Here is a 14,711-nt window from a genome sequence, read left to right on the forward strand (position 1 = left end):
TTCCCCTTCTCCCCCCCCCCCAGATGGCAGGTTGACCAATACATGTTAAATATGTTAAAGTATGAATTAAATACAATATATGTGTACATGTCCAAACAGTTGTTTTGCTGTACAAAAGAATCGGACTTTGAAATAGTGTACAGTTAGCCTCTGAAGGAAATCCAAAATGCAGGAGGACAAAATAGAGGGATTGGGAATTCTATGTAGTGGTTCATAGTCATCTCCCATAGTTCTTTTGCTGGGTGTAGTTGGTTCAGTTCATTACTGCTCTATTGGAATTGATTTGGTTCATCTCATTGTTGAAAACGGCCACATCCATCAGAATTGATCATCATATAGTATTGTTGAAGTATACAAGAATATATGGGTCCTACTCATTTCATTCAGCATCAGTTCATGTAAGTCTCTCCAGGCCTTTCTGAAATCATCCTGTTGGTCATTTCTTACAGAACAATAATATTCCATAATATTAATATACAACAATTTATTCAGCCATTTTCCAATTGATGGGCATCCACATAGTTTCCAGTTTTTGGCCACTACAAAGAGGGCTGTCACAAACATTCTTGTACATACAGGTCCCTTTCCCTTCTTTAAGATCTCTTTGGGATATATGGGCAGTACTAATACTGCTGGATCAAAGGGTATGCACAGTTTGATAACTTTTTGAGCATAGTTCCAAATTGCTCTCCAGAATGGCTGGATGTATTCACAATTCCACCAACAATGTATCAGTGCCATGACAGATTTTAAGAGATAAAATGAAGTAGGCTTTCATTCAGATGACATGAACAGAGGTAGAAATGAACTTATTAAGGTATGTAGAGTGGTTAATGAGGAGCAATTGGGCCATCTTGGGAAGTAGAAGGGACTAGCATAAGATATGGAATTAGATTACAAAGAATGTCCATGTGGATATATGTGTGTTTATATATAAATTCACACATATATACATCTATAACACAAATACAAATTAATTTTACAATAGTAGCCAAAAGATCTGGAAAAGCTTCATGCAGGAGAAAACTAGGTATTCTAAAAAGCAGAGTTAAGGAAGGCATACATTCAAGAAATAGAGCAAGCAGTATGTAGGGATAGCAAAGATAGACTATCATGGGTGTAAGGAGAGTCTCACTAGGCTGCAAAATGTAAGATAGCAAAGATGGAAAAGTAAGTTAGAATCAGGGTAGTAAAGCTAAAGAGAATAATTTATATTGGAACCTAAAAGCAATTGAGAACCATTGCAGTTCACTGAGTAAGGGGTGATGTAGTCAGAATTGCAATGTAGGACAAAAATAACTTTAACTGTTGTGCGAAGGGTGAATTGGAAAAGGGAGAGATTTGAGGCAAAGAAACCACTTAGAAAGCTATTATTATAGTTAAAGACAGAGGTGATGAGTGTCCTAAAGTAAAGCCTAGAATAAAATGGTATTTTTATCTATTAACTAGCATAACTGGTCATTTATAATCATAATAGCAGCTTCTTCAGGGTTATGACTTAATTAGGTATAATTAACCTACAAGTTTTTCTTGATGTTTTTATTTTCATTAATTAAACAGTGATGAAAACTTGGGTTACTGTGACTGTGATACCACTAAAACACTGGCTAGTCTTAGTTTTATGCCTTCTCGGCCATTACATCAGCACTGTACTTTTCTGTACTTTTTAAAATTCCTTTTTTACCTAAAATAAAATAAATAAATGATCACCTTAAATTTTAAGAAGGAAATAACTTCTTTTTGTAATTTGATGTTGATTTATATTTTGTCTTTGTCTCTGTATTTCAGTTTCTCTCTTTTTTTCTCTCTTACTCTCTACTTTTGTGTCTTGCCCTTCTCTCTCTTCTATGCTCTTTCTCTTTCTCCCTATTTCTGTTTTGTCTCCTATAATGTTCAGGCTAGCTTTCTGGAAGTTCTCTAGAAGGGCCTTGGTCTCAACAGGAAAGACACCACAAGAATGGACAAGAATAGAGTCCAAAGTCTTTATTGTCTCTTAGTCTGTGTTTGTCATAATCTGACCCAATCTCAGTCTGACCTAGTCTTATCAAGCAGTCTGACAGTCTGACAGTCTCAACCAGTCTCCCCTGTAGTGCAGGAGGCAGGAGAGCCACCACAAGAATGGCCAACGATAGAATGTCCTTCTTCCAGTCCTCCTTAGCCCTTTTATACCTTATTAAAATTACATCATTACAGCATACTATGTATGTGTGAACTAGAGAACCATTACATCACCATACTGAATATATATGTAAACTAGAGAACCATCATCTCATCAATTTCATTGAATTAACACCTTGTTTCAAGTATACTTCTACAGAGTTTCAGTCCTCTACACTTCCAGCTTTCTTTGGTTTTAGAAGATAGGTGATCATGCCCTCCCTGACATCTCAGGGAGGTGAGAACACCAAATCATATATTGTTAGCAGGTTTCTTCTGGACTGAAGGGTCTTACTTCAAACAGGTATACATAAATCCATCAACATGGGAGGTATTACACAAGTACATAGACATATAACACAGGCTAGTAGTGATGTAACAAACAACATGAATCAACATGAGGAAATATATATGTCCATAAGTCCTAGAAAGAGGGTATATAAATAACAAGAACACATACACCTCCTTCAGCAGCTAAGAGATACTTCAAAACTAATCTATTATCCATTATTTCATGTATCAAGAAATACAGTGATTTCTGCAAAATTTGAAATCCTGCAGTAGTCTCATCAACAATTTTTGATGTTTACTGTCATACTTTTTCAGTGGCACATGTAGACAGAGATGGAACCATATGATGTTTCTTAGGTCTTTTTCTTTTCTCTCCAATGGACAAGGTGAATATGGCTCATTGGCACCCATTTGATTCCTTCTCCATCTGAAGAGATACAAGCAAATCCTTTCCCCCAAGCAGTTAACCTATCTGGCCCCTTCTATTTACCACTTTGTGGGTCTCTCCACATCACCTGGCGATTATCTAAAGATAGTGGAGCTGCTTGCACTGGACATTGCCCTTCTGGTTGGTTATAAAACCTGTCTGTAGGAGCCAGTACATCTTTGTCAAAATCAAGAAATTAATTGTATAAAGAGCTAAATTTAGAAGTTCTCTATGGTTACCTGTGGCTCACCCCCTTTTTTTGTTTTTGAAGGAGCATCTTGATGTCTATGTTTCTCCTCTCTACTATTGCCTGTCCTTGAGGATTAAAAGGTATACCAGTGGTGTATAAAATCTGATACTGTGCATAAAAATGCAGGTCCATTATCTGTTTTTATTGCTTGTGGCATACCCATAATTGCAAAAGCTTGTATAAGGAATTCTGTGACCATTCACTCTGACTCTTTTGCTGCTGGTATTGCAAAAGTAAATTCTGAAAAGTTATCTACTACAGCATGGATAAATGATAGAAGAACAAAAGATTTATAATGGGTCACATCCATTTGCCAAATTTTGTTGGGTCTCAAATCTTTCCTGGAGGGAGTGTAGGAACATGGAAAGGAAGTCAAGCTATACAAGCTTTAATTATGTTTCTAGCTTCCTCTTTTGTTATTCCAAATTGCAAATGTAAAGCTTGAGCAGCCTGATAATATTTTGTAATGAGATTCTTGGACTGCCTAAAATAAAGGAGTATTGGCTAACATGCTTAGAAGGCTATCTGCTTTTGAATTTCCATAAAAGAATAGGACATGGAAGTCCATTATGAGAGTGGACATGCAAGATATAAATCTTACCTGGATGCTTTCTCACTTGCTCTTGAAGTTTCTTAAAGAGCTGATATATATTAGAAGCTATAAATTTTATTTGGGCTGTGGCAATTCTTGAACCACACCTATTGAATAGGCTGAATCAGATGTTATATTTCTATCTCCTGGATAATTAGTAAGGGCTAGCATGACTGCATGCAATTCATTTTGCTGAGTGAACTAAAAAGCAGTTCTAACTACTCTCTTTATAGTTAAATTATGAGAATATACAACATAAATGCTATGTTTGGATACATCTGTAAAGATAGTTGGTCCTTTAAGAGGAACATTAGAAACCTTTTCTTCAAAAATGCATTGCCAATTATGTAATAGCCAGATTATCTTTAATGGAGACCTGTGTGTAAATTTTGGAGCTGTGGCCAATAAAATCTGCCACTCTGGAATAGTTTCACAGCAGCCTCCTTCCCCCCCCCTTCACTTCCCTTCTCCCTTTCCATCTTCTCTCTTTCTCCTTCTCTCTCCCTTCTTTTAGTGATAGCTTTTTAGGGAGATTGAATTTACTCTGAGATGGCTTTACAAATATCTGTTTAAATATTGTTCCCACACCTCTAGATAGCAAAGCTATTGTTTCCTGATAACTAGACTAAATGGATGTGAATTTTTAAAAACAACAGGGGTTCTTCCTGGAAAAAATCCAAATGTCTAGAGTGCCTATTGTCCATAATAATTAATATTAAGCTCTTCTAAATTGAATAGATGAAGATAAATGAAGCATCAAGGGTTTCACTAAATCTAGTATAAGAGTTTGATGGGGGGGACACATGAGAAATGAGCATATGAAAACTTTTGTAATAAGTTTAAAAAGTAGATTAAAAAAGATTTGGTTCAAAATTATCCATCATATGATTTTGTGGGGAGAAAGATTTTTCTCTAAGTAATTCTTTTTATTGACTCTAATGCTAGTTGGTGAATCCCAAGGAACCACCAATAAATCATCATACACTTAAAATGCACTTTTCTGCTTTTAGTACAAGCATGACTGAATTGTGAAATTATATATAAAAGTTAGGTTGGTATTCTCTTCATGGGCAGAACAATTGGGATGAAATGTATCACTAAGCACAAGCTGGATTAATGATTCTTGTGGCAAAAAACAAAACAAAACAAAACAAAACAAAACAAAACAAAAAAACAAACAAACAAACAAACCAAAAACAAGTTCTTTGGAGGGACAATCTGACCAAGAAAAAAAAGTGTTTTATGAGTTCTCATTGTTTGAAACATGGTTTCAACTCAATCAACTCAATGACATTATCTTTGAGCTTTCTTCTTAAAGACAGTAAAAGAGAACTTCTTTGAACAGATTCTATGAACTTCCTTGTGCTATGAGAAACACAAACCTGTTGGGACCCTGGATCTCTTAGAATCAGCCAGAGTCAGAATAATTAAAAGTCTTTATTCTTGGTCTTTTTCGGTCTAGGTCAGGGGATTAGATCTAGCAATCTCCACACCTCCTTCCTCTCCCTCTACCTCCAGGAGAATGAATCAATTTCCTCCTCCTATTCCACCCACTCATGTCATTTCCCCTTCTTTGTCCACACCCACCGATCCTGCCATCACAGAATAGTTGGGGAGGGTCATCCCTCAAACATGTTAATAGAGAATTGTCCAATTGGCAATTAGCCTCACATGCTCCATTATCCAAGTGCATTTGCTCAGTTCTAGCTCTTTACACAAACCAACCATCATACTTCTTACATCTCATTGAATGTCTCATGGCCTTTCAGGTGACATAGATGTTTTCATGTGATTGGATTCTTGACTAAGATATTTATCTTTATATCCTTGATATTTGTGGATAAACAATATAGAAGCATAGCCTTAGACTGGAATGTGACTTTAGAGATCATCTTGTCTCAACTATATTATCCCCAACTCATTTTCCTGGATGAAGAACTCAATTCCCAGAGAGTACCATAGGATAGAAACAATTTTTTATTTGGTGTGAGAAAATGTGGATTCTTTTCCAGATTTTTCCATAAAATAGATGTGTCATCTTGGGCAAATATTTTCTTTTTCACTGTGCTTCAGTGTCTTCTAAAATCATTTTAATAATTGTACCATCTACTTTGTAGGCCTGTTGTAAAAAAGGTAATGATTTAGTAACAATGGAAGAATTTTATAACTATAAAATATGTTAATGTAAAGGATTATTCTTACAGGTAGTAGATTATAAAACTAGTCATGTTCATTTGGTTGAATGAATGATCATTGTTCAATAGTAGAAATACCTTTTGCTTTTTGAAATTACAATTTATATTATTTTTAAATATTGCTATTACTTCTTAATTTATCCCATGCTAAGATTTCAGTGATTTCAGTATAAGAACACTCCATCTACCACTACAGATCAGTCACTTTTTAAAAACTTATGTTACAGAATTATCTGGAGCTCTGAGACATTAAAACAGAAGAACAACAAAAACCTTGCTCTAGTCACACAGCCATTGTTTCTCAAAAGTAGTACTTGCTAGCTCTAAGGCCATTTTCTACAATATCACCCTGCTTCTTAACAAATATATATGGTTAAGAAAAATGAACCAACACGTTGGTGTGTCTGACAATGTATGCTTCATTTTGCATGTCTAATCTACCATTTCTCTACTTGGAAGTAATATTGGTTAATTATTAAGTCACTCAATAAATCAACAAGAATTTATTAAAACACCTATTTTGAATAGGGAGAATCATCTCACATACAAGAAATACACGAGGAATAAATAGCTTTTTAAATGGAGGAGAAAATTTGGGGTGTAATATTTACATCTCACTCTTATCTAAATTGGTTTAAAAGGGATATGTGTACATACACATATATGTATGTATGTAGGACTAAAAATAAGTATATACATTCACCTCCACTACTCCAACCCACATCCAATTAGTTATAGAAATCTATCTTGCCCAAAATGGAAGTAGGAGAAATAGGCAATAAAGAAGGACATGAGATATAAGGAAAGGGCAAATATAGAAAAAGAATCATCAAAAGCAAAACATATTTTAGAGGAGGAATAGAATAAAGAAAGAGAAAACAGAATGAAAATGAAAAGAAACAGAATAAAAAAAGAAAACAATGAAAAGAAAAAGAAACAGAATAAAAAAGAAAAAACAATGAAAATAAAAAGAAACAGAATAAAAAGAACAGTATAAAATCAGAAAAAAGAGAAAAAGAAAGATAAACTAAAGAAAATAGTGAAATATATAATTAGTAATTATAACTATGCATGTGAATGATGAAATCACCCATAAAACAAAAGCAGATAGCAGCATAGATTAGAAACTAGAACCCTACAACATGTTGTTTACAAGAAACATACTTGAAACAAAAAGATGTGCACAGAGTTAAAATAAGGGGCTGGAAAAGAATCTGTTATGCTTCAGCTAAAGTAATAAATGCAGGTATGGTGATCATGATGTTAGACAAGGAAAAAAATAGACCCAATTAAAAGAGATAAGCAAAGAAACTGCATCTTGCTAAAAGGCGTCATTGATAATATGTAATATCAGTGCTAAACATATGTATACCAAAAGCATAACATTCAAATTCTTAAAGAAACATTGAAATAAATTACAAGAAGAAAAAAAAAATGACTAAACCTATAATATCAGAGGGATTGCAACTTTTTTCCCTCTTAAAGCTAAATAAATTTAACCATAAAATTAATATGAAAAAATGTTAAGGTGATGAATAGAATCTTAGAAAAATTAGATATGATAGACCTCTGGAGAAAACTGAATAAGAAGGGAAAGGATTACAATTTTTCTCTGATGTACATGACAACTTCAAAAAATTTGATTGTAATAGAACATGAAAACCTCAAAAAACAAATATAGAAAAGCAGAAATATTAAATACACTCTTTTCAGATCATAATGTAATGAAAATTACCTTCAATAGTGGAAACATAAAAAAATTTAGTGGAGGACAACTAGGTGGCAGAGTAGATAAAGCACAGGCCCTGTAATCAAGGTGACCTGAGTTCAAATCTGACCTCAGACACTCAATATTTCTTAGCTGTGTGACCTTGAGCAAGTCACTTAACCCCAATTGCCTCAAAAAATTCATTGGAAACTGACCTAATTCTAAAAAATAAATGGATCAAACAATAAATAATAGAATCAATTACTAATCTCTTTAAAGAGAATGACAACAACTAGACAACACAACAAAATTTGTGGAATTCAGACAAAGCAGTACTTAGGGAAAATTCATTTCTCCAATCATATACATGAAAGCGGATTGAGGAACTGGACTAGCAACTAAACAAACAAAAGAACAGAAAAAAAGGACAAACTGAAAATTTTGAAAAATCAGAGGAAAGATGAATAAAATTGAAAGTTTGAACTAATAAATAAAAGTAAGATCTGGTTTTATGAAAAAATAAAGTGACCTGATTGTGGTTAATTTGATTTTAAAAAGGAAGAAAACCAAAATTTCTTAAAATGTCTCAAAAAATGAAAAGGATAATTCCAACATCAATGAAAATGTAATTATAGCAATTAAGAGTTATTTTGCCCAATTATATTCTAGTAAAACTGACAATCTAAGTGAAATAGATGAACATTTATTTTTAAAACATTAACTTCCCATATTAAGAAAAGAGAAATAAACTTAAATTATCCTGTTTTAGAAAAAAAGAAATTGAACAAGTTACAAATGAAAAATAAATCTACTAAGAAAAATAGTCCCAAGACCAGATGGATTTACAAAGGTATGCTACCAACCACTCCCTAAGATATTTGAAAAAAAAAATCAAAATAAGTGTCCTACCAAATTTCTTTTGCAACAAAAATATAAATATGAATGTCAATGTGAACTTTTTAAAACACTAGCAGGAAGTTTATAACAATATATCAAAAAGATAGTACTCTATAGCTAGGTAGGATTTATACCAGGAAATCAGTGTTGGAACAATACTGGTTAAACTATAAACATAATTAACCATGTCAACAATAAAACAACAAAAATCATTTGCTTATATTAATATATGTAGAAATATATTTTGACAAAATACAATATCCTTTCCAATTTGGTTGGGTAGGGACTAGAAAACATTGGAGGAATGAACCTTTCTTAAAACAATAAATAGTATCTATCTAAAATCAAGAGCAAGCATTATCTATAATGGGGATAAATTAGAAATCTTCTCAATAAAACCCAAGATGAAAGGATGTCCATTATCATAATTATTATTCAATATTGGATTAGAATTGCTAACTATAGAAGTAAGAAGAGTAAAAAAAAATTGAAGATGTGCAAATAATCAATGAGGAAAAAAATCACTCTTAGTAAATTAAATGATGATATAATTTGAGAATCCTAGAAAATAATTAAAAATCTAGTTGAAACAATGACTTTAGCAAAATTGTAGGACATAAAATAAGCCATGCAAATCAACAGCATTCTTATGTATCACCCGCAAAGGCCATAAGGAAGAGACAAAAAAATAAAGTTCATTTGAAATAACCACATAGTATAAAATACTAGAGAGTCTACTTTCCAAGACAAAACCAGAAACCATATGTACACTATAAAATACTTTTTACACAAATAAAATCAGATCTTTACAATTTAAGAAATATAAACTTATGGGAAACAGAACCAATAAAATAGAAAATGACAATTCCACATAAATTAATTTACTTATTCAATGTAAATCAAACTACCAGAAATTATTTCAGAGAGCTAGAAAATATTTTAACAAAATTAATCTGGGTAAGAACAAAAAGTCAAGAATATCAAGGGAATCAATGAATAAAAAGTTAAGTAAGACAGTCTAGCAGTACAAGATTTCAAACTATAATACAAAGTGGTAACCAAGAAAATAATCTGGTACTGACTAAGAAACAGATTAATGAACCAATTAAATGGGTTAAATAATTAATAAACAATATTAAATTATCTTAATAATCTAATGTTTGATTTATATAAACATCTAAGCTTCTGGGCAAGAATATGTGATTTGAAGAAAATGCTGGGAAAACTGGAAAGTAGTTTGACGGAAACAAAAAAAACGTACCAATATTTCACAGCATATATTAAAATATAGTCAAAATGGGTAAGTGATTTAGACATAAAGAGTTAACAAAAGGGAAAATCAGAAGAAAAAAAATGAAAATCAGATGCCTTGATCTGTATTCAGACTTCATTGTTCTTTCTCTGGGTGTGGATAGCATTTTCCATCACGTGTAAAAAAACATACTTATACAAAAATGTACCAGTTGTTTTTATAGTGACAAAGAATTGGAATTTGAGGAGCTGGCTATCAATTTGAGAATGACTGAACAAATTTTGCCATGTGCTTATGTTATACTATTGTACTATAAAAATATTGAGCAGGATTGTTTCAGAAAAAAAGAGAAAAAAACTTGAAAAATCTATGAAATGATGAAAAATGAAATAAGCAAAATGAGGATAAATTGTGTATACAATAACAACCATATTATAGCAAATAAAAACTGTGCTATATGTAGAAAGAAAATGATTCGACAATTCCAAATGACCCATGATGAAAAATGTTCTCTGTCTCCAGAGAGAGAACTGATGAATTATGTTCAGACTGAAGGATAATTTATATTTTCTACATTTTTATTGTGTTCTTTTTTGTTGTTAAAATAACATGACTAATATGGACATATGTTTTGCATGATTTCATATGTATAAATGAACATACTGCTTGTCTCCTCAAGAGGGTGGGAGAACAAAAGGGAGGAGAAAATTTGGAATCCAAAGTTTAAAAAAAAATCATTACTGATTTTTAGAAATGTAGTTAGGAAACATTTAACAAAATAAATTAAATATATATTTTAAAAACCACTTAGTTTGTTCCAAGAACTGTGCTAAGAAGCTAGAGAGATAAAGGAAGAAATAAGCTAATCTTCAATCCCTGTAGTAATATCTCCTCCCCTGTACTTCATCACATTAGGTTAACTCCAGGTCAAGAAGGAAGGAAAAAAATAATTCATACCTTAATTCACATTTGCTTTAGCTAGTGCTAAAGACTTGTACAAGTATCAAGAGCTCTCAGAGTTTGCAGTGTATATGACATCTTGCTTCCAAATCTGAATTAAAGGATAATGGATAGTAAAATTTACTATTTTGTCTAACAAACATCTTAATTTTGAGAAGGTTTGAAATAATGGCATAAGAAGGTTCATTGAAGCAGTTGGGTTTGCTATACAAGAGAATGCTTTAGATATGATAAACCATAAAAACATCTTCATATATTTAAAGAATAATCATGTGAAAGACAATTTTTTTTCTCAAACCTGGATGACAAAAATAAGAACAATGGATAGAAGCAATAGAGAGATTTACCTGGTTCAATATACAAAAAATAGTTTAGCAATTAAATTTTTGGGGGAAATGTGGTGATTACCTTATGACATAATGAATTCTCTCTTCTTGGAGGTAATTCAAAGAGAATCTAGGCCTCAAAGTAGCTGTACACTTCATTTAGATATTACTTTGAGGTCTAGGTTGTCTCTTCTTGAATACACATGAATGCGCATGCATGCACACATATATACACATGTACATATTCATAACACACATGCACACATATGTGTGTCCATGTGTGCATGTGTGTATATGTTTGAAATGTGGAAATCAAGGGCCACAAATGTGAAATTTGCTCAGTGTCACAAATCTGGATTCTTTAATTCAAAATATGTGATCTTCCTATAACACAACCTTTCCTGTTATAGTACAAATGTTGTAGATGTATATATTATGAGATTCCTTTCAATTCTGAGATTCTGTGCTTCTTTGTATAATGTCGCAAAACACTTCCACTAGATTTGAAAAACAATGTTTTGTTCTTAGCATGCCAGAAAAAAACACACCTGTATATATTCAGCCTAACAGGACAGGTCAGCAAGTTGCATAAAATAAGTTGGCTTGTGATCCAACCACAAATAAAGCCCTAAACTCTATTCTTGTTCATCTAGGTCTTACTGTTCTTAGCTGTTGGGGAAAGCACTAATGAACCTCCTCTTTTCCTTCATAATTTGCATCTGTTTGTGCCTTTCTTGCTTCATTTCTTTTCCTTAAGGTTTTTCTTAGATGACTTTCTTTCCAGATCTTGTTTTTGATCTCATAGTTTTATATGGAGTTTGGAATCTGGAGCATTAGCAGGACTCTCCTTTTAGCCTTTAAGTTTTTTCATGTGACAATCAATTTTAATATAAATATGTACATATAATAAAATATTTATAGATATCATCAACTAATTAGATGCTCACTTTCTCCTCCTTCACAATGATCGAATTGGAATCCATACAGAGTTAGAAAAACAGAAAGTCAGAGAGGAACACAGAAAGAGATATAGAAACAAAGAGTGAAAAGGAGGAAAAACATATATACTAACCAGTCATTTTAAAGAGAAAGAAATTCTTTGACATATCTCAGGACATATTCAGCAAAATCTCTTACATTTTCAATAACAATTATAAGGTAAAATTATTGTAATAATTATCTTATAGCAGGATCCTAAATCTCCAAAGAATACATGTCATATTTACTATTCTGTGCTTATTAAGACAGGGAAATGCAGTTATAGTCCTGTATTTTTGAAAACTTTTCAACAAAGATTAAAACAAATAGTAAAAGGATCATAGATTTTAGAAGTGAAGGAAATCTTAAATATGATCTAATCTAACCTTCCTGTTTTATAGATGAGGAACCAGAAGCCCAAAAAGATTATGACTATTTCTATACTCAGTTACCCAGACAACAAAAGTAAACAGAAGCTTTACAATGAATTAAATGTCATGATTTATTATAGAAAATATCAGAAAATTATATCCATTAATTTCTTAATATCTGTCCTTAACTCTGTTCCCTATTCTCTAATTACCTGTTAGTTACTTCACTTTGACATTTTGTCAGTATTTGACTCATTTCTAAAATAGAATTAATCATTTCCTCCTCTAAAACTACCCCCCTCCTATATTTTATGACATCACTACTACCTTCATTACTCAGACACAAAACTATCAGTTATTTTGACTTTTTCATTTACTACTCTTTATTTATTCATTCATTCATTCATTCATTTATTTGTTTATTTATTTATTTAATTTTTTTTGCTGAGGAAGTTGGGATTAAGTGACTTACCTAGAGTCACACAGCTAAGAAGTATTAAGTGTCTGAGGTCGAATTTGAACTCAGGTCCTCCTGACTTCAGGAGCAGTACTCTATCCACTGTGCCATCTAGCTGCCCCTACTACTTTTTACTTTTATCCAATTTCCACAAACTACTTCCATAAAATTCCATATCAATTTCTCTCTGTTTACATGGTTGTCACTCTAGATAATATCTTCTTAATTATTAATTTTGGCTATTGTAATAGACTTTTAATTGGATGCCTTTAGTTCAGTTTTTCTCCTTAATGCAACATTTTAAATAATATCACTTAGTTATGGGTCTCCTTATATTATCTCTCCAAAAAAGAAATCTCCTTTGGCTCCATTTAGGATAAAATGTGAACTTCATAGTCTAGAATTTATAGACCCCATACTAGTTTTTATTTACCTTTTCAAACATTTCTCACAATGCTTCCCATCATGGCCTCAGTAATCCAACCCAAGATATACTATTTGTAATTCCTTTAATTTCACATTCTATCTCTTATTTTTGTGTGCTTACACAAGCTAAATCCAAAATATACTTTCCTTGACTTTGCTTTTAAGAATTCTCTTCCCCCTCTGCCCCCCAGCTTAATTTAGGTGCTCCTTTTTCTATGAAGCTTTCCTTGAATGCTAAGCTGAATATATACTATTCCCTTTCAAAGATCCCTAAATTACTTCTTGGATCACCTGTGTATCTCCTCTCATCTTTCTGTTTTTTTAATTATATTTCTCTGTAGACATATATCCCATGTCTTCACCCCAATGGTAGAATGTAGGCTCTTTGAGATTAAAGACTATTTTAAAAAAAAATTGGTCTTTTTACTTCAATCATCTAGTTTAGTTCCTGACACATAGAATGTGTTTAATAAATGTTTACCCAAATGAATTTTATCAATAAGTATCACTTATTAAGTTGCTACCATATACTAAGTACTGTGTTAGACATCAGGGATACAAGTAAAAAGAAAATAGTTCCTGCATGTAAGGAATTTGTATTCTATTATCTAGCATGACATTTTCTTAATAGTTATTTGTGGCATATCTTTCTTCCCTAAATGTTTACTAATGCAATCTTTAATTAGACATTCTTTTAAAACTTATTAATATATTATTTTTATATTTCCTCATTTTCAAATGTATCACTTGCTCATCACTCTATAGAACCTTCTCTTGCTACAAAAAATAAAAACAAAAGGGAGAAAAAGCAATTCAGCAAAACTAACAAATACAATAAAGATTGATATTACATGCAAATATTCTACAATTATAATCACCTATCTGTATAAGGGAGAAAAGTACATTTTATCTCCTTTTCTTGATCATTATCTTGACAGCATCAGGTTCTGTTGTTTTTCTTTCTATTTATGTTTTTGTAATCATATATTTGTTTCCCTACTTTCGTTTATTTCATTCTGCTTCAGTTCATATAAATCTTTCCATGCTTATCTTTATTCTTTATAGTCATCATTTCCTATGGTATATTAATATATTATTTTCAAGAACTAATTTTTTAGCCATATTGAATTGAATTATAAACTTTTTAAAAAATTTTTTAACATTTGATGCTAAATCGTTGTATGCAGACATGATTCTATTCCTTGACTTTGTAAATTGGTCAATATACTTGTTAGGAGTTTTCTGGAGGCTAAAGTTCAAAACATGTTTTCCCTTTCTTAATTTCCTTATTTTAATCCTAATTATGTCCTAGAACTCTAAATGAGATTACTTCTCTCCTTGGGGCTTATGTCTTTTAAGTATATCTTTGCTATTACCTACAGACTTTAATCATATCCTGGCAAAATTATATATTTTAAGCTTCT

The 14,711-nt window shown here is 31.9% G+C and overlaps 1 protein-coding gene across 5 annotated transcripts in view; it reads left to right on the forward strand.

The window, feature by feature from the left end:
* Window positions 1–14,711, forward strand: part of SGCD (sarcoglycan delta) — a 1,341,685-nt gene that overhangs the window by 133,709 nt on the left and 1,193,265 nt on the right. The window lies entirely within an intron of this gene.

This window comes from Sminthopsis crassicaudata, chromosome 2, assembly GCF_048593235.1.
Source record: "Sminthopsis crassicaudata isolate SCR6 chromosome 2, ASM4859323v1, whole genome shotgun sequence".
In the NCBI taxonomy this organism is placed as follows: Eukaryota; Metazoa; Chordata; class Mammalia; order Dasyuromorphia; family Dasyuridae; genus Sminthopsis; species Sminthopsis crassicaudata.